The sequence below is a fragment of the Triticum aestivum genome, chromosome 1B, assembly GCF_018294505.1.
Source record: "Triticum aestivum cultivar Chinese Spring chromosome 1B, IWGSC CS RefSeq v2.1, whole genome shotgun sequence".
NCBI lineage: Eukaryota > Viridiplantae > Streptophyta > Magnoliopsida > Poales > Poaceae > Triticum > Triticum aestivum.
Window position 1 is genome coordinate 247,905,612 of NC_057795.1, and position 20,289 is coordinate 247,925,900.

Genomic DNA, 20,289 nt, shown 5'->3' on the forward strand with positions numbered 1-20,289 from the left:
TGGTCAAATCCCTCAAAAACCCTTTCTGGATATTTCAAGATTTTGAAATATTTACAAAGGAAATATTCTCCAAAAATTCCAAGAAAATTCTAGCATGTCACATATGACATTTTGGATGATCTTGATAAGTATCATGTCATGGATAATAGTATAAACCCATGAAATCCCCTCAAAACCATTTCTGTCCATTTTGAAGTTTGAGCAACTTTACATTGCCAAACATGTCCAAAGGCTCTCAAATCATGTGAACATGCTCAAATGGTCTAATCATTCATCTAGAACAACTGGCACAAGTTGGAGGAAATGTTATATTGATCAAAGTGCCCCAAAACCCTCTGTGACTAGAATCTAATTTGAACAACTTTGTACTACCAACTTTCTCTCCTTGACCCCAACTTTGGTGGGCATGTTCACATGACCAAATGAGGCCACTACACCAAGTGGTGCATCAAGGGGAAGTGATTTGCTTAACTAGATCTACACAAGTTCATTTCTGCTAATTTCTAGGGTTTACAAAAGTTGCACTGGCAACTATGCCCAAATGGACTCAACCTGGGTGGAACCTACTAATATCTCATGCCATTTGACCCTGTCAAGCCTCATGACAGGAGGAGTTCATATTCTTGCCCAAACCAACATCAAACACCTTCTGGCAGAATCTTAAAATTCATGTTCTAACCCCTTCCACTAATCTCCATGAGCTAAGCTTTTTACCACAACCCCTACTAGTCCACCTCTACCTCTGGTGTGCTTCCCTGCCCGAGAGGCAATGATGAAGGAGGGTAGTGATCCATTTTTCTTCTCTGGACAGCCACTTTTCCCTCCCTTTCTCATCTCTCTCTCACTCCTCGCAAGTTCCAGAGCATCCAAAGCCTCCACCCCTCTTGTTTATTCCTCCTTCAGACGCCAGACGCAAGTGGACGCGCGAGTGCGTGCGGAAAAGCCGCGGATGCCGGCCAAAGACGCGCTCTGGAGCGTGAGGCAGAGCAGGCGACCGTTGACGGCGCGTCCCCCGACCACCTCGAGCCTCCCCCTTGCGCCAGTCGAGGTGCCTCGACATCCGCAACATGCCACCATGCTGGCCCCCTCCTTCCCCTCTCTGTCCCTGCCGTGCCGCGCGTGACTAGAGCCGCCCGAGCCCGCCAATGCACGTGCGAGCTCGTGGCTCCACCCGGAGCTCGCCCCGCTCCCTCTCTTCCTTCCTGGTGCCCTACACGACTCCCACGAACGCCGTAGACAGCCCCGAGCCTCCTCCCATGGCCACTGCGGCCATTTCCGCGGGTGCCCGTAGGCCACGTCCACGGTGAGCCACGGCCTCGCTATATAAGGCCGCCCGAGGCCTATCTCTGGAGCACTTTCACCATCTCTCCCTCCCGTATGTCACCCAGACCCAGCCAACCCTCTCGCCGAGCCCTCCATCGCTCCCCATGGCCGGAGCCGAACCGCCAGACTCCGCCTAAGTTCGGGCTATCCCGAGCCCCTCCTCTCTCCCTAGCCACTCTAGTGCCCCCTCACCACCACCACCGACTCGCCCCGCACTCCATCCCCTCCTCCTCGTGCCTTCCTCGCCTTGTCGAACCCCGCCGTCAGCCCCGGTCCACCGCACCCGAAGCCCTCCTCTTCCCGGGCTCCCCCGTGGGCGTGCAGCACATGGACGGGTGCGCCGCGGCGCGCTGAGTCCGCCGGTGTGCCGGGCACCGCCGGAGGTGGCCTGTGTCGCCCGGGAGAGCGCTGATGCCAGCTCGGCCTCGCCTCCCTTGCCTCTGCTCTGTTCGAGCGGGAGGTAGGAGACGGCCTGAGCACCGGGCCCCGCTCGTCAGCGACCCGGTGGGCGGGCCCCGTCCGTTTAAGTGGAAACGGCTTCGGCCGGAAACGCCTCCCCTATGCGAACCCGCACCCCCGCGAAGCCGCCTTCGACGTGGCCTCCCAATGGGCGCGCGCGAGAGGCTGGGCTAGGCCCAGTGCACTGTCCCGCTAAGTCTTGCCCAGTGCACGCTGCTGCCTCCCTAGATCCAGCCCATTTAGGTAAATTCCTTTTCTTTTTCTTTTTCTATGGACTGGTAAAATCCATAGAATATTCATGTTAAGTCCAAATTTGATGATTCAAATTTCTAGTGACTCCATAAATCATGCTCTACCTGTTGGTGCAACATGCACATTTTTTCAGAAAACTTTCCTTCACACAAATTAAATAAAATCCCATTTTTCATTTCTGTAATGAACTTTAGAAAATCAGAGAGAGCCCATTTTTGATCCAAATTCCATGGTTCAAAATCCTAGATGTCTATAACTTCAAAACTTAGTTTTTGAACATTTTTACTAATACTTTATGTACCACCTCAAATAATGGTCTATTTCTTCATGTATAGCCAACTTTGCAAATTCATAGAGAAATCATTTGAACTCCAAATCCAGTGAAACCAATTCCTAGATGCTTCTAAAATCATCATTTGTTAAATGGGTGCCTCTGCTCATTTTTGAAAATAATGTTTCTGTACACTTCTTGCAAACCCATTAATCCCTTGATTCCATCATACTGAAATGTTCAGAGATGTCCATTGATCAAATCCTAATGAAACCACTTTGGTCATCCCTCATATGACCAGAGGTATCCTAGAAAAGTCCAACTCATATTTTTAGAGCACTTTTATTTCCTGCCTTGTTGTGTTGCTTATTATGGTTGCTTTCGACGATAGTTGACGAAGTAGACGAAATGCTCGGAGTTAGACCAGAGATATTTGATGACCTCGAAGACTTTGTTAAAACAGGCAAGCAGCCCTTTGACCATGTCTATGGAACCCTTTTTATGCATATCATATAGCACCATATTGTTGTTGCAACAGAATCATGATGAGGTAGTAGCCAATTTGATGGTTTGCCACCGTACTTCCTCGTTGATACTTGCATTGTGCATGACCCTACCTTCTTATGAGGGTTATGCCGGTGGGAGTAGATAGGATGCTAAAGTAGATGCTACGCAAAAAGGGACGGGTATATGCATGGTGAGGGAGACAAATATTTTCAAAAGACATTTCGAAAACCTCGTCAGGTGCCACTTATGCCCGAAGGAGATGATGAGATGGGTAACCACTTGATGACGAAGTGGTGTACCGAGGCAAGTGTGTGTGTTGTTTTAGAAAACAGATTAGATTTAAGATTTGTCGACTGTCCCAACCTTACATCCGCAACCACTCTACCCTTATACGGGAAAGGGCATTATTGATTACCTAGACCGATACTAGCTTGGAGCCCGCATTACTAGTGACGGGAGAGTTGTTGGTGCGCTCTCTCGGGACGGGGTCGTGCCAGGTAGGGCGGCTATGACTGTTTTCATAGGGGCACCAGACACACCGTTGGTACCCCGTGCTTGTGGTATGTGATGAATATGGGAGCGAGGCTCCACAATTTTAAGATGTGTAATGTTGGGCACGGGGGTTACTACCAATCGAGTGGACTCTATGTTAGTGTCGTCTAGGGAAAGATAGTGATCGGGTGCTTACCCCGGGTACTTGAGGTATCGCGGGTCGTGGATGACACGGAAGTTCCCCGGATCTTGTGGGTAAAGTGTGCAACCTCTGCAGAGTGTAAAACTAGTCAAATAGTCATGTCCACGGTCAAGGGCAGTTGGGCGGTGCTACTTAAACTATGTCCAGAGTTTTACAAACCGTGTGTGTGAGTTGATAAAACTACTTGGGTCAAGTCAAAGGACTTGACATGATTGAGTTGGGTTGGTGCCCACTCTATTTATGTTGATATCTGTAACCTGTCCTCATGGTTACTTGAATTCTCCTAATGCATGTCTTACAAGTTGTTGAACATGTCATTGCACTCAAAACTAGCTTTCTGCAAAAATTACCTACATCATGTATTGTTACATCTTGGACCAAAACATGGGTTGCTTGCGAGTACATTCAAAGTACTCATTGGCTTGCCACTGGTTATTTTATTGGCCAGGCGTGAAAGAACAAGATATGATGAAGAATACTTCGGCGACGAACATGCGAGCTAGGACGCTTCCCAGTCAGAATGCCTGTAGGGTTAAGGCAGATGGCATGGGTCCAAGTTATCGACGAAGATTTCTGCTGCGATGATATACTCAAGACTTAACCATAATGGTCCTACTTGTGTAAAACGGTATGTATGGATGTAAGACTGTTGTTATTCAGCTTCTGTGTGTTCAGTGAGCATTGATCTCTGGGATCACTGTACACATGCATTCGGTGATCACGACTTATGAGTCGGGGTCCCCACAATTTTTGAACTCATGAATGTTTTTATTACTGTTTCATATTCATATTCATTTTCTTAAAAATTATTAGATGCAACAAAAAATAAAAAAAAAATTACTTATGGCGCACCTCTGGCTGGTGCGCCATTGCTATATAAAAAAAGATTACTAATGGCGCACCTCTGGCTAGTGCGCCATTGCTATATAAAAAAAAGATTACTAACAGCGCACCGAAGGGGGGTGCGCCATTGCTATCTAAAAAATATATACTAATGGCGCACCTCTGCGGGGTGCACCATTAGTAAGCTTCCCCCCACACTAATTCCCCAATCCACATTTCTCTCTAATCTCTCCCCCTGCCTCATCTCACCCGCGCCCAATCCACCACCGACCACCACCACCCCCGTGCTCGCCGTCCCGGGCCGTGCTCGCTGCCCCCCATGTTTGCCGTCCCCGAGCCGAGCGCCGCCTCCCTCGCCGTCCCCCCTCCGCCTGCTGTCGGGTTTGCCACCCCGCGTCCGGCCTCCCTCATGCTCTGTGGCTTCCTCATCTTCCTCAACGTCTTCGCCTTCCTCCTCGCCGTCGGTGCCGAGCAGCAACGCAGCACCGTACGCCCCCCTACGCCGCCGCCCCCGTGACCCCACGCCCCGAGCCGGAGGAGGAGGACCAGGAGGAGGACTAGGAGGAGGAGGAGATGACCGCCGCCGTCCGTGCGCTGCTCTGCCAGGCCACGCGACGCCGCTGCCCCCGCGCTCAGCCAGGCCACGCGACGCCGACGTCCTCCCTCGACTGCAGGTGAGCCCCTCCCCTCCACTTCCTTCTTCTTCTAGTGGCTTACCAGGGAGGTATTAGGGTTCCATGGGAGATAGATCGAGACTTCTTTTGTTGTTGGATCATCTCCGTGTACTTGCTAAAAGAGGCAAACGAAGCAGCCTGCTGTGCACTCATTTGCTGCAAGTTGAAGAAAATTAATCCTGACACTTTAGAAGGGGAGATTAACTCAAAGAAAATGTGTGCCGATTAGTGGGAAAGCCATGCAAGATTTAAGTTTGTTTGAGCGTCTGTATCCATGGATGACAAACCTTTTTCATTGTGCAATGCGAATGCAGGACCGGTGCCGGAGTCTGAGTTGAGCGCTTTCTGCGAAGGTTTCGGAGAGCCGGATTGCCTATTTGGGTGTTCTTCAAGGTTGAGCTCAGGTGAGAACGTTGAAACGAATGAATTTATGCAGTTGCTGTGCATGTCCAACTGCACTTGGGTGAATTCAGTAATGCTATGAGCACAACTTCGATCATGATTACTGCTATTTTGAAGTGAGAATGCATCATAGGTCTCAACTAGCTTGTTCCGATGGATGCAAAGACCATGTCCTGCTGCATAATGTGATTGGGTAGCACTAGGGATAGTTTTGCAATAATGCTATGTAATTATCGTATGTCTTGAATCTAAACACTAAAAAGTGTCACCCATTCAACAATCCAATGATTCGGCACTTTCTATTAAATCGAGTGCTCAGGTTCATATCCTAAGTTCATATCCTAAGTCCTAACCTAGTGGCTTAGCTGGTCAGTTTAAGTTGTTACGCTAGTTGTTATGCATTTGTTAGTGTTTTGATGTTCCTTGCAGTTAACAGTACAATTCTGTAGAACTTGTAGTAGTAAGCAAGCAAGGAAGGACCGCACTAGTAAGTTCATGTATGTTTGTGCAGTTGCTTTCTTGTCTACATAAGAGGCTTGATTTTATCGAATGGCTTGTGATCGATGCGAGCTGAGTTTGAGCTAGCAAGGATTGTTGGCATTATGGTTTATGAATTTCACTTGGTTGGCTACAATTCTGTAGCACTAGTAAATTCATGTTTGTTTGTGCAGTTTTTTCTTGTCTAAAGAAGAGTTTTTATTTGATCAAATGACACAGGAAAGGGAAATTTACTTGTCGACCCCATGGTTGGTTTGTAGAAACTTGCAGTTTGCCTCTAAATATATCCAGTAGCTACCTAGGCCAACCTGAAATAGTGTGAAATATGCATTTCGCTTTCGATCGGAGTATAACTCTGAATGTTGATCATGCACTTGGTGGGTGTTTTGCCTCATAGCCAGGTTGAGTCACTGAACTGAAAGTTGGGTCGGCAAATTTGTTTCTTTGGTTTGTTCTTTTCCTCCATATCTTTGGTTAAGACAAGTGATGTGTGAAGTGTGAATAGCATAGCTGCACGGAGACAGAGTAGTACTTGTGTTTTGTGTGAATAGTGTAACCTCAAGAAAGAATTTGTAAACATAATAGGAGTGGAGTAGTCTTGTACATTTAAATTATCTGAACGACATGATGTTATTTCACAAAAGAAGTTAGCTTTACATTTAAAAATTATAATTTCCAATTGGTCCTCTTTATTTATATGTAAATAAAAATGTGGGAGTCAATATTAGAAATACACTTACCAAATATGTTTCTCTACGAAGAATTATCACCAAGATTCAATACTCTCGTCTATGAACAGAAAAAGAAAACCATAGAAACTAAATTCAAGTCTGCAAAATAACACAAAGCATCATTGACAGTTTAATAATATAAGTACCATTTTTTTTGCACACCATGTGAATTAGTACCATGTTAATTTATTCCAAGGGGCCATAATTCCCTTTCCACCAAAGCACCACCACATGCTCTCTTGTCTCACCCACAACAGCCCCAATTTACTAGCAATATATCTCTTGCATGCTAGAGTGCTAGTGCTAGCTTAGCTTAGGTCCCTCCCTTCTACTACTACTCCACCTAATAACTTGTCTGTATTATATCACTTTGTACCTACGTGTGTGTGTGTGTTGTACTATATTCATCTTCCTCTCAAATAGTACGTACAACACTAGTGGCTGTCTTATTGCCAGTGACAGTCTATCAACTTAATTAACCCCAATACAATTGAAGCGAGCATAATCCCCTAGCCGCGGTACTGAATATTTTTGTTTCTGTTTCTTTGAACATTTTACTGTCAATCTTGTTTGCATTACCACAAAAGTGATATAGCTATTGTAGTGATATTTCTGTTTCTTTAATTACCACAAAAGTGACACTTGTTTCAGTAATCTCCAACCATATTTTGTTAATGCACTGAGATTGTCTCTGCATCACCACAAAAGTGAAGATACAAAGCCAGATTGCAGTAACTTAAATTGGAACTTTGCTGTTTTGGAATTTCCAGTAGCTTAACATTATTGTTATGTGCTTTGCTAAACTATTGATGATTTTTTGTTGGGTGACCTATTAGATCTGGAATGGAAGCTCACATAAGTTGAGATGATTTTTGTCCATATGAAAGCAGAGGACCATATGGTCTGTGGCCTTTTCATCCATATGAAAGTAGAGGCACATTGTGCTGCTAGTTTGCTAGGTTTTGTCTCTGACCTTCGTGTCGTGATGATTTTGCAGGTACCCCGAGAGGCCCTTGAGTTTACCAGAATGTTGATTAACTTCCGTTCTGGCAAATTCAGGTACTCCATATGTCCTATTTTCAGCAAAGGTCATGCTGAAATTTTCCGTGAATTTTAGCATGACTTTGCTAAAAATCGGACATATGGGGTACTTGCTACTAATGCATGGGTCGGGGTATCTTAGTACTTAATTAAGTAGGATCAACTGCCCCTTTATTCTTGCTGCATTAAACCATAGGTGGCAATAGAGCCAAGTGATTAGGCCCAACTTAGAGTCGACAAACCCTAAATGATGAAACCTTGGCTTTTATAGGGTGCCTCGGTGTCGATGAGAACCTAAATGATGTACGCTGAGGATTTTAGGGTGCCTCGGCGCCGACAAACCCTAAATGATAAAAGCTTAGCTTTTAGGATGCCTCGGTGTCGACAAACCCTAAATGATGAGACCATGATCTTGTTCCTTGACAATAACCAACTTTTTGACCAAACTTTTTTCCTATTTAGAGCAAAACATGGCCAACAATGATGAGGCCGGCGGTTTGGGCGGCAAGCAATTCTGGGAGCTCCCAGGAGATGGAGGAAGAACCTCACCGCTATGAGGATGCCGCAGAAGACACCGATCCTGACTACACAACCCCTAGTGGCGTCGGGGATGACACCACTGATGGTGCCCCGAGGATGCCACGATTGATGATGGCGGCGCACGCACAGATGGCAGCCAACCGTAGAGGCAATGGAAGGACCGGCACCCGAGTGTGCTCGGCACTGTCAAGGAGGAATTTACTAAAGTGAACTCCGACGGGCATCCGACAGCGCCCAAAGAAGTAGTCAAGGGGTACTCGGTTCAGCTCGGGTGCATTCTCCGGAGCACCGTCTCGATCAACAGCGAGAACCTAAGGCATAAGGACCGAGGGAATTTGCGCAGCCTCCTCTTCACGAAGCTGCACGAACGATACAAGTTCCCCGCTGAATTTGCAAACACACGCCTCTCAGGGAACAAAGTGAACAGTGCCGCCCTCACGAGGATGAGCACGGCCATGTCTACTTGGAGAAGCACGATGAAGGCAATGATTGAAAAAGGTGATTATGAGAAGATCAAGGCGAAATATCCTTTGATCAGCGGAGATGACTACAAGGAGTTCAAGATCAAGTGTGAGAGCGGCGCAACCTTCGAATCAAGTCAGTGGGGGAAAGAAATGCGGCAGTTGAACTTAGGGGTCCACCAACTCAGTCCCAACGGTTACAGAGTCGAGGAGCCTATATGGGACAAGGAGGACGCGGAGCGTGCCGAGCAAGGCCTACCGCCCCGCTTCGAGAAATACTGTGACAAGCAGACCAGGAACTTTCTCAGGGCCCGGTACAAGGAGGACCCAGTAACAAAGGAGCTTACCACAGATCCGAAGACCAGGGCACTTGAGCTTGTTCTGGTAAGGAATACACCCCCGCATAATTAGCTCCATATGGTTGCATTCTAATTAATCCCCAATATTTCTAAATGGTTCACGTTCCTTCTGCAGGACACTGAAAGCAGTAGCGCAGGGTCGTCTCAGAGCTCCCCTTTCGACACCCCTTTAAATAGGGCATTGAACGTAATGAAAAACAAAGATAAGCTCAGTAAGCCGACGTCAGCTGGTCGTGTGGCCGGCAAAGGCTTGTCCACAAAATGGTCTTCATACTATACCGCTGGTGGGCGAAAGGAGAAAAAGACCAGCTCGGAAAGCCAGTCGCGCGAGGCTGAAGCACTCAAGGCACAAGTGGCGCAGATTCTAGAGATTGTCCAAGAGCAAGTGCAACAACAACTGGGAATGATGCTCACCGCCATGGTGCCTATGTTCATTCATGGGCTGACGATGTGGATTGCGGGCGGCCAACAGGGGCCTCCCCCGGTTCCCAGCTTCACGGCCAGCAACTCGCACAACGCGCAAGCGGCGCCATTGGTGTCTCTGGTGGAGGCGGTATTCGTGTCTCTGGCGTTGGCATGGGCATTGGAGCTTAATGCACCTGGGTGTACGCCGGCCGGCACCTCGCCAGCAAGCGGCCCCTCCGTCAGTTGCACGCCCGTCGTTGGCGGTGCCTCAACATTAGCCGAGCTCGACGGCCTCACGGTAATTAAGCCTCTCGGCCGATGACTTCATCTCCTTGCCTTTGACTGGGCATCCCTGGCGCCCTACAAGTTTTCGCAGGGCGCCGCCGACGTTCCTCGCACTCTCCTACACTTCGTGGGCGGCGAGTTGGTCGATGTCGCAAAGGGCAAAATCGTTCAACCGGGCAACCCCGTGTTCCACGGTATCCGATGCCACCCACCTTGTATAGGGTTGAACTCGTCCAGGTGCTGCCAGGCTGCAAAGAGGTGTTACCTCCGATTCGACCTGTTGGGGCCGATGAAGACGATGTGATGACCCTCAGCGCATGCGTAAGCTGGCCCCTGCTTTGGCCGAAGAGCCAGATTCGTTTGGGGGCGGGGGATACCACCCCACAGACAAGACCGCCAGTCGTGCCGGCGCCAAGCCATGGAAAGAACGCCGCAACGCTACCGGACATGCCAGACATCCCTATGGCACAGGATCCGGACATGCATATGGCATAGGATCTGGACGATGACGACAACAACGATGGTACATTTACCAACGTCGATAAGTACTTTGCCGAACATGGGTACGCTAACGAGTTCTGCGGGCCTCTTTCTCAAGAACCCAACCAAGACGACCGCGATCTAGCTGGTATGGCAGAGAAACCCAATTGCAACAGGCATCGTCTGGTGTTCAGTTCTTAGGAGACGCCTCCAGCTGCCGTCTTCACCGAGCCTCGGATAGCTGAGGTGTGAAATATTATCAGCCCCAACACGCTCAAGAAGGCGGTCTATGAGCAGAACTCGGTCCCATTACAGCAGATCAAGAAGAAGGGACGGGAACGAAAGACTAACAAGGGCGCCGGTGCGAGCCAGCCGGCACCGAGTGCGATCCGTGCTCAGGACGGGCCACCTTCACCTAAGGATATCTCGAGGAGGGTGCATGTGGCGGGTAGGGCGATGCTACCGACAAATATGCTCAATGCTACAACCGGTGCTATGCGGAGTCTGCATGACAGTTGGAGAAGCGGCGTCTCTCCCAGAATGATGTGGCATACCCGGATATCGTGGCCAAGGTGCCAGAGGGAAAGGGCTTTGTGGATGGCGCCATCGGGGGTATTGTCCTGCGGTTTGATGACATCTTTGCTATGTTTAACCTTCATCCGCTGCACTACACCTTCGTTCGGCTATTTTTGCTGAGTATGGAGATGCGGATCATTCGAGACAAGACCCCGGACATCGGGATAGTCGACCCCTTCTACATGCATGCCAAGATCTTGGGCAGCGCTGGGGACCAGCAAGTCACAATTTCACACCTCGAAGGCGTCATTCTGGCAAACCTAGATAAGGATAACTTCCACGTGCCTTACTTTCCCGAGTAAGTCATCCCCTCACCGCCCCGTAACATATGATTTCTTAGATTTCAATCGTTCTTTTTTTTCTAACATTCTGTGTTCTGTGTAGTGACACACATTGCACACTCATCCTCTTAAGCCCGAGATATTCCATGGCCATATATTTCGACCCGGACCGTGACTCCAAGATAGACTACACAAATATCAAGAAAGTTCTTGATGATGCTCTCCCCGACTATGCCAAATCTGGAGGCACCTTTAAGAGGCTAGTTCGTAGGTACGACAGGCATGTGTTCACCCACAATACGATGTTCCCCTGTGTCAAGCAGCCGCCTGGCGGTCAGAAGGATGCCTACTACGCCCTCCATCACATGCGGGCAATCGTACGAGACCATAATCACCTTCTGCTACCAAATAATGTCAAAGATTGGACCGCAAGCTTGGCGGCAATCCAGGATGCGGACCTCAGACAAGAATTCTTTCGCATCCAGTCGGAGTTTGCAGAAATCATCCATCAAGATGTCCTTCATACCTCGGGGTAGTTCTACCTTAGATATCAATCGTCCAACAGTGAGATAGACACAACGCTACAAATGCAGGCTGACAACGCACGCGACTTCATGACCATCACGAAAGACGGCGACTTCATCCACGCTCCGGTCCCATGAGTCGAGTCGAAAGTAGTGATGCTATGTGTAGTTCTGAAACATTGATTAGCTCTGTAATTAAACTTTAATGAACTTGTATGTCTCTTTGGTTTGGACAGTCGTTCAACTTAGATGTAATCGACGCTATTTATTAGTAGGACCATGAATCGTGTTACTAATGTCTTGCTTTTCTCTTCCGATCCTTTTGTTGCATACTTATATATTGCTTATGTATTGTCTGTTGTTTGGCTTGTGCATAGAGATGCCGTCGTATGTCGTGTACAAGGGGAATGTTCTCGGAGTCTACGACGACTGGAAGGAGTGTCGGAGACAGGTTCACCGTTTCAGCGGTAACAGTTACAAAGGGTACACCACTAGGGCGGAGGTGGAATCTAGATACGCCCGCTATGTAGCGGGAGAGAGGAGGGAGCGTTGGAGGAACCGGATGAAGACCAGTTTCATCGCGATGATGCTCATCGTGATGACCGCAGCTCTCTTCTATGTGATGGTAGTTTAGATGATCGATATCGACTTGTAATGCGAAGACAAACTCGCTACTCGCGGTCTCGAGACTTGTAATGTTCTATCTTTGTTTGGTCTTTTGAATTCGGAGACTAATATGATGAATTGTATTCGGAGACTAATCTTCTATTGTATTCAGTGAATCTGCTGTTGTTGTGTGGTGCTGTCTATATTCTGCCCAATAATACATTTTGTAACATGTGCAAAAATCAGAAAAGTAAAAAAAACTAATATTCATACTAATGGCGCATCACCCCAAAGTGCGCCATTAGTATGCCAAAGGATACTAATGGCGCATCACCCCACAGTGCACCATTAGTATGCCAAAGGATACTAATGGCGCATCACACCACAGTGCGCCATTAGTATGCCAAAGCACCTGGGTAAATATGGCCCTCTGGGAGGCATACTAATGGCACACCGTGGGCTATACTAATGGCGCACCTGCGGTGCGCCATTAGTATACCAGTATACTAATGGCGCACCACAGGTGCGCCATTAGTAAAAAATACTAGTGGCGTGGTACTAGTGGTGCACCAGTAGTGCGCCATTAGTAGGAAAAACTGGTGCGCCACTAGGAGGCCTTTTCCTATTAGTGATACTACTGTGCCATTAGGTGAATTTCTTGATGAACAACTTGCTAGGGTTAGAGAGAATGAAATTATTGAAGATGCTATTATTGATGATAGTGATGATGAAAGTTCTCCCCTTGATTATGAATTACCTGTTGTTCCTAGGGGTTATGTTATGAATGAGGAAGCTGCTAGAGCTATCTTTGCTTGCAAAGATAGATATGATCTTAAGAAGTTATTAGCTAAATGGAAGCAACAATCTCTTAATGCTAGAATGAAACCTGACCCTGCTTTTGCTACTTCACCTATCTGTGTTATTGATAAGGATTATGAATTCTCTGTTGATCCTGAAATAATTACTTTGGTTGAATCTGATCCTTTTTATGGCCTTGAATCTGAAACTGTTGTGGCACATCTTACCAAGTTGAATGATATAGCCACCCTGTTTACTAATGATGAGAAGTCTCACTATTATTATATCCTTAAGATATTTCCGTTCTCATTAAAAGGTGATGCTAAGACTTGGTTCAATTCTCTTGATCCTGGTTGTGTGCGTAGTCCCCAGGATATGATTTATTACTTCTCTGCTAAATATTTCTCTGCTCATAAGAAACAAGCTGCCTTGCGGGAAATATATAATTTTGTGCAAATCAAAGAAGAGAGTCTCCCACAAGCTTGGGGGAGGCTTCTCCGATTACTTAATGCTTTGCCTGATCACCCTCTTAAGAAAAATGAAATACTTGATATCTTTTATAATGGACTAACCGATGCTTCCAAGGATTACTTGGATAGTTGTGCTGGTTGTGTTTTCAGGGAAAGAACAGTTGACCAAGCTGAATTACTATTGAATAATATGTTGAATAATGAAAATAATTGGACTCTTCCTGAGCCAATTCTTGAGGCAATTCCTGAATCAATTGAGCCAACTCCTAAGCCTATTCCTAAACCCACTCCTAAGAAGAGAGGTGTTCTATTTCTCAATCCTGAAGATATGCAAGAGGCAAAGAAATCAATGAAAGAAAAAGGTATTAAAGCTAAAGATGTTAAGAATTTACCACCTATTAAAGAAATACATGGTCTTAATATACCGTCGGTTAAAGAAACACATTGTCTTGATAACTCGACACGGGTAGTCAAGGTAAATTCTCTCTATAGATATGATAAAGTTGAAATCCCGTCTACTAAATTTCACACCGCATGCTTAGATGAACTTGATGACTTTATGGCTAGACAAGAAAGTTTTAATGCTTATGTTGGTAGAGAATTAAAGAATAATGCTTTCGAGATAGGACGCTTGAGTGATTATATGGCTAGAGTTAAAGGTGAACTTAAACTCAATAGCAAATATGCTTCTATGGTTACCACTCAAGCTAAGCAAGTACTTAAAGCTCAAAATGATTTGCTTGATGAATTGAATAATAAATATGACTTTGTTGTTAGAGTGGATACTAGAACTGGTAGAATGACTCAGGAACCTTTGTATCCTGAAGGCCACCCTAAGAGAATCGAGCAAGATTCTCAAAGAAATAATTTAGAGGCACCTAGTTCTTCCAAAAAGAAGAAAAAGAAAAACGATAGGACTTTGCATGCTTCTAGTGAACCTGTTGTGGACACACCTGAGAATCCCAATGATATTTCTATTTCTGATGCTGAAACACAATCAGGTGATGAACATGAACCTAGTGACAATGTTAATGATAATGTCCATGTTGATGCTCAACCTAGCAAAAATAATAAATGATGTAGAGATTGAACCTGTTGTTGACCTTGATAACCCATAATCAAAGAATCAACATTATGATAAGAGAGATTTTGTTGCTAGGAAGCACGGTAGGGAAAGAGAACCATGTGTTCAGAAACCCATGCCCTTTCCTCCTAAACCATCCAAGACAAAGGATGCTGAGGATTTTGAGCGCTTTGCTGAAATGATTAGACCTATCTTCTTACGTATGCGCTTAACTGATATGCTTAAAGTAAATCCTTATGCTAAGTATATGAAGGATATCATTACAAATAAAAGGAAGATACCGGAAGCTGAAATTTCCACCATGCTTGCTAATTACACTTTTAAGGGTGGAATACCAAAGAATCTTGGAGACCGAGGGGTACCAACCATACCATGCTCCATTAAAAGAAACTATGTTAAAACTGCTCTATGTGATCTTGGAGGTGGTGTTAGTGTTATGCCTCTCTCTTTATATTGTATACTTGAATTGAATAAGTTGACACCTACTGAAATATCTTTGCAAAAGGCTGACAAATCAACTGCCATACCAGTCGGTATTTGTGAGGATGTGCTTGTTGTGGTTGCAAATGTCACTATCTTAACGGACTTTGTTATTCTTGATATTCCAGAGGACGATAGTATGTCGATTATCCTTGGTAGACCCTTTTTGAATACTGCAGGGGCTGTTATTGATTGCAACAAAGGCAATGTCACTTTTCATGTTAATGGTAATGAGCATACGGTACACTTTCCGAGGAAAACAACCTCAAGTTCAAAGCATCAATTCTATTCGAAAAAGTCCAACTATCATTAATGGAGGTTTTGAATTTCCTCTTCCTACTGTCAAGAAAAAGTATGATATTCTTATTGTTGGGGATGTTCATATCCCCGTTAAGGTAACTAAGTGTTATTCGAAATTTCTCCGGTTCCATGTTATTCGGAATGAGTTTATTAACAAGACTTGATCAACCTTGTTAGTGGATTCATTTTGATGATCATGAGATGGATGAAACTAGAAGGCACAACCTTCTGTACCCTCTTTTTACTTTCTGTTATTTAGAATAAATAAAGCAAAAGTAGTATTATCTGTCTGTTTTCTGAATTATTCGTGCAATAAAAAATATCTCGAAAATAAAAGTGCTCCAAATGCCCTGCAAATTTAGTATGATTTTTATGGAATATTTGAGGATTTTAGGCACTGAAAACACTGCAGGAGGGGCAAGCACCTGGCCACGAGGGTGGAGGGCGCGCCCACACCCCCTGGCTGCGCCCCCTGTCTCATGGGCCCACAGTGGACCCCCTCCACTTATTCCTGCACCCACACACTCCATCTTTCTTCCCAAAAAATTCCCCATCTTGCTCAAGCATGAGTTCTAGCTCATTTTGCTGCGATTTCGATCTCCTTGCTCAAAGCTCCATTCACAAAACTGCTTTGGGAGATTGTTGCTTGGTATGTGACTCCTCCATTGGTCCAATTAGTTTTTGTTCTAGTGATTTATTCATTGCAAATTTTTGCTGCATAGGTGACCCTGTTCTTGAGCTTGCATGTTAAATTTATGAGGTCCCAAGTAATTCTAATGCATGATATAGGCTCTAGGCACTTGTAGGAGTAGTTGCTACCAAACTTGTTTAGTTTGATTCACTTTTATTTTGAAGTTACTAAAATTTCAGAAATTTTTCAGAAAAAGAAATATGTCTAGGCGAATGAACTAAGGTGGTTCCTCAATAAAGAAAGGACCCAGGCTTGCTATGCGTGAGCAAGATGATGGACCACCGAGGGACGCAGAAGTATGAGCTTGTGAGTGGCCATCAGACGATTTTATGGTCAATGCAGGCATTAAGGATGAATTTGACGCATATGTGCTTAATGCCAATCTTGAGGACTTCTTACAAGATAAGTGTCCTCAGTACTATCAGTTGACTGATTCATTTGTGAGAAGGTTTAAATATAAATCTTCGCGTAATTCTCAGAGTGTCCTGTTTGATATTTATGATAAATCTTATACCATGGACTTAGAAGATTTTACAACTGCTTGAAAACTCCCGCAGTGGGGCAATGTTAATGATCCCCACAAATCTGAATATAAAGACTTTCTTACTAGTATTACTGTGGGAGAATCTAGGGATATAACACAAGCTACCATAGGGAGCATTCATTTTCCTGCTATACATTATTTTGCTCTCTTTATTGGTAGATGCATTAACAGTAAACATGAAGCATGTCACATGTGTGTCCCTGATCTTTATGTCCTCAAGAGTGTTGTGTTAGGTAATAAAGATTATAACTTGGGGGCAATAGTTGCACGTAGGTTGCATAATAATGGTAGGGCTGGAGATTTATTTGGAGGAATTTATGCAACCCATGTGGCTAATTATCTTGGTATAGCCCCACGAGAAGGGGATATGGTGTTGCCTCCTGCTTATTTAGATTATGACGCGATGGTCAAACATCGTTTTCTTTTGAGGAATGAACAATTCCTCCAATATTGACTAATCTTTGACAGACATAGCTCTGTCCATGTTACTCTCCCTGCTCCTTTCCTTTTTGATTACCAGGCAAAACAAAGATATGTTGTCACCAGGGAGGAGGTAGCTAAACACAAGGGGAGAGCGGAGGCGGCTCGCCAACATGCCACAGCTCAGGAGGCATTTGCTGCTGCATCTTAGTACGACCCCAGTTACAACTACGGATACCAGCCAGGCTACCCTTGGCCTTAGACCAACTTAGGCCAAAAGCCTAAGCTTGGGGGAGTACGTATTTCTCACTGACTTTACATTCATGTTCACACACTATTCTAGCCGTTGGTGCTCATACTCTTTCATTGTATTATCCATGTTAGTTTAATTTTCTTTTTCTAGCTTTCTTCTTGTGTGTTTGATAAACCTTAAGAAAACCAAAAAAAATTAGTTAGTTTAATTTCCATGCTTGCAGTAGAAATTAAAATGAAACCTCAAAAAGATTTCTCGTTCTTCTTCTTGCTTGCTGGGAGCTTTCCTGTGTAAATAGTTTTATTTCTTTCCTTTGGGGGTCAAGAGTAGAAGACCATATTGAAAATGTTTAGTGGCTCTCATATGCATGATTGTTTATTTAACTTAGAGCCCACATCACTTTGTCTTCTCTCTCGAATTGAATGCTTGCAGATTCCAGCTTACTCCAATGCACGTGCACTATTATTATTATACACATCGTTCGGTCGTGCAAGTGAAAGGCAATAATGACGATATATGATGGACTGATTGAGATGAGAGAAGCTGGTATGAACTCGACCTCTCTTGTTTTTGTAAATATGATGAGTTCATCGTTCCTGATTCAGCTTATTATGAAGTAAACATATTTGCAATGACATTTAGAGATTATAGTTGCTTGTTCCATGCTTAATTAGCTATGAGTTATAATGGTTTACCTTGCGTGCCAACATGCTATTAAAATGATTGTGATGTGGTATGATGGGATGGTATCCTCCTTTGAATAATTGAGTGACTCGACTTGGCACATGTTCACGCATGTAGTTGAAACAAATCAACATATCCTTCATGATATTTATGTTCATGGTAGATTATATCCTACTCTTGCTTGTACTCGGTGTGAATTAATTTTAATGCATGATCATGACTGTTGTCGCTCTCTCAGTTGGTCGCTTCCCAGTCTTTTGCTAGCCTTCACTTGTACTAAGCGGGAATACTGCTTGTGCATCCAAACTCCTTAAACCCCAAAGTTGTTCCATATGAGTCCACCATACCTTCCTATATGCGGTATCTACCTGCCATTCCAAGTAAATTTGTATGTGACAAACTCCAAACCTTCAAATGAAATTCTGTTTTGTATGCTCGAGCAGCTCATGTTTCAACTAGGGCTGCCTTTATCTTCCATGCTAGGTGGGTTATTCTCAAGAGGAGTGGACTCTGCTCGTCATTCATGAGAAAGGGCCGGTAACTGGGATGCCCAGTCCCATGATCCAAAAAGATCAAAGCAAATCAAAATAATTATACAAAACTCCCCCATGGCTGTTGTTAGTTGGAGGCACTCGTTGTTTCGAGCAAGCCATGGATTGATGCTTGTTGGAGGTGGGGGAGTATAAACCTTTACCATTCTGTTTGGGAACCGCCTATAATGCATGTAGTATGGAAGATATCGCCATCTCATAGTTGTTACGTTGACAGTGAAAGTATGCCGCTCAAAATGTTATTCATCTCTATTTTAAAATCTTGTTCTGGCACCTCTACAAATCACTGCTTCCCTCTGCGAAGGGTCTATCTATTTACTTTTATGTTGAGTCATCACCTTCTTATTAAAAAGCACCCGCTGGAGAGCACACTGTCATTTGCATTCATTATTATTGGTTTATATTGGGTATGACTTGAATGGATCTCTTTTACCATGAATTACAATGTTTAGTCAGTCCTTGATCTTTAAAGGTGCTCTGCATTTATGTTTTGCAGTCTCAGAAAGGGCTAGCGAGATACCATCTTGTTATATTATATTACGATTGTTTTGAGAAAGTGTTGTCATCCGAGTTTTATTATTATTGCTCGCTAGCTGATTATGCCATTGATATGAGTAACTGTGAGACCTAAGTGTTATTGTGAATATGGTTAGTTCATAATACTTGCTGAAAACTTGAATGCTGGCTTTACATATTTACAACAACAAGAGCAAACAGAGTTTGGAAAAGTTTTTCTTTATCACTTTCAGTTTATCAACTGAATTGCTTGAGGACAAGCAAAGGTTTAAGCTTGGGGGAGTTGATACGTCTCCAACGTATCTACTTTTCCAAACACTTTTGCCCTTGTTTTGGACTCTAACTTGCATAATTTCAATGAAACTGACTCGGACTGACGCTGTTTTCAGCAGAACTGCCATGATGTTGTTTATTGTGCAAAAAACAAAAGTTCTCGGAATGACCTCAAAATCCACGGAGATAAGTTTTGGAAAATATAAAAAATACTAGCGAAAGAATCAAGGCCATGGGCCCACACCCTGTCCACAACGGTGGGGGCGCGCCCTCCCCCTGGGTGCGCCCCCCTATCTCGTGGGCCCCCTGACGCTCCACCGACCTCAACTCCAACTCCATATATTCCGTTTCACGGAGGAAAAAATCAGAGAGAAAGTTTCATCGCGTTTTACGATACGGAGCCGCCGCCAAGCTCTAATCTCTCTCGGGAGGGCTAATCTGGAGTCCGTTCGGGGCTCCGGAGAGGGGGATTCGTCGCCGTCATCATCATCAACCATCCTCCATCACCAATTTCATGATGCTCACCGCCGTGCGTGAGTAATTGCATCGTAGGCTTCCTGGATGGTGATGGGTTGGATAAGATTTACCATGTAATCAAGTTAGTTTTGTTAGGGTTTGATCCCTAGTATCCACTATGTTCTAAGATTGATGTTGCTATGACTTTGATATGCTTAATGCTTGTCACTAGGGCCCGAGTGCCATGATTTCAGATCTGAACCTATTATGTTTTCATGAATATATGTGAGTTGTTGATCCTATCTTGCAAGTCTATAGTCACCTATTATGTGTTATGATCCGACAACCCCGAAGTGACAATAATCGGGATACTTCTCGGTGATGACCATAGTTTGAGGAGTTCATGTATTCACTATGTGCTAATGCTTTGTTCCGGTTCTCTATTAAAAGGAGGCCTTAATATCACTTCGCTTCCACTAGGACCACGCAGCCACGGGAGGGTAGGAGAAAAGATGTCATGCAAGTTCTTTTCCATAAGCATGTATGACTATGTTCAG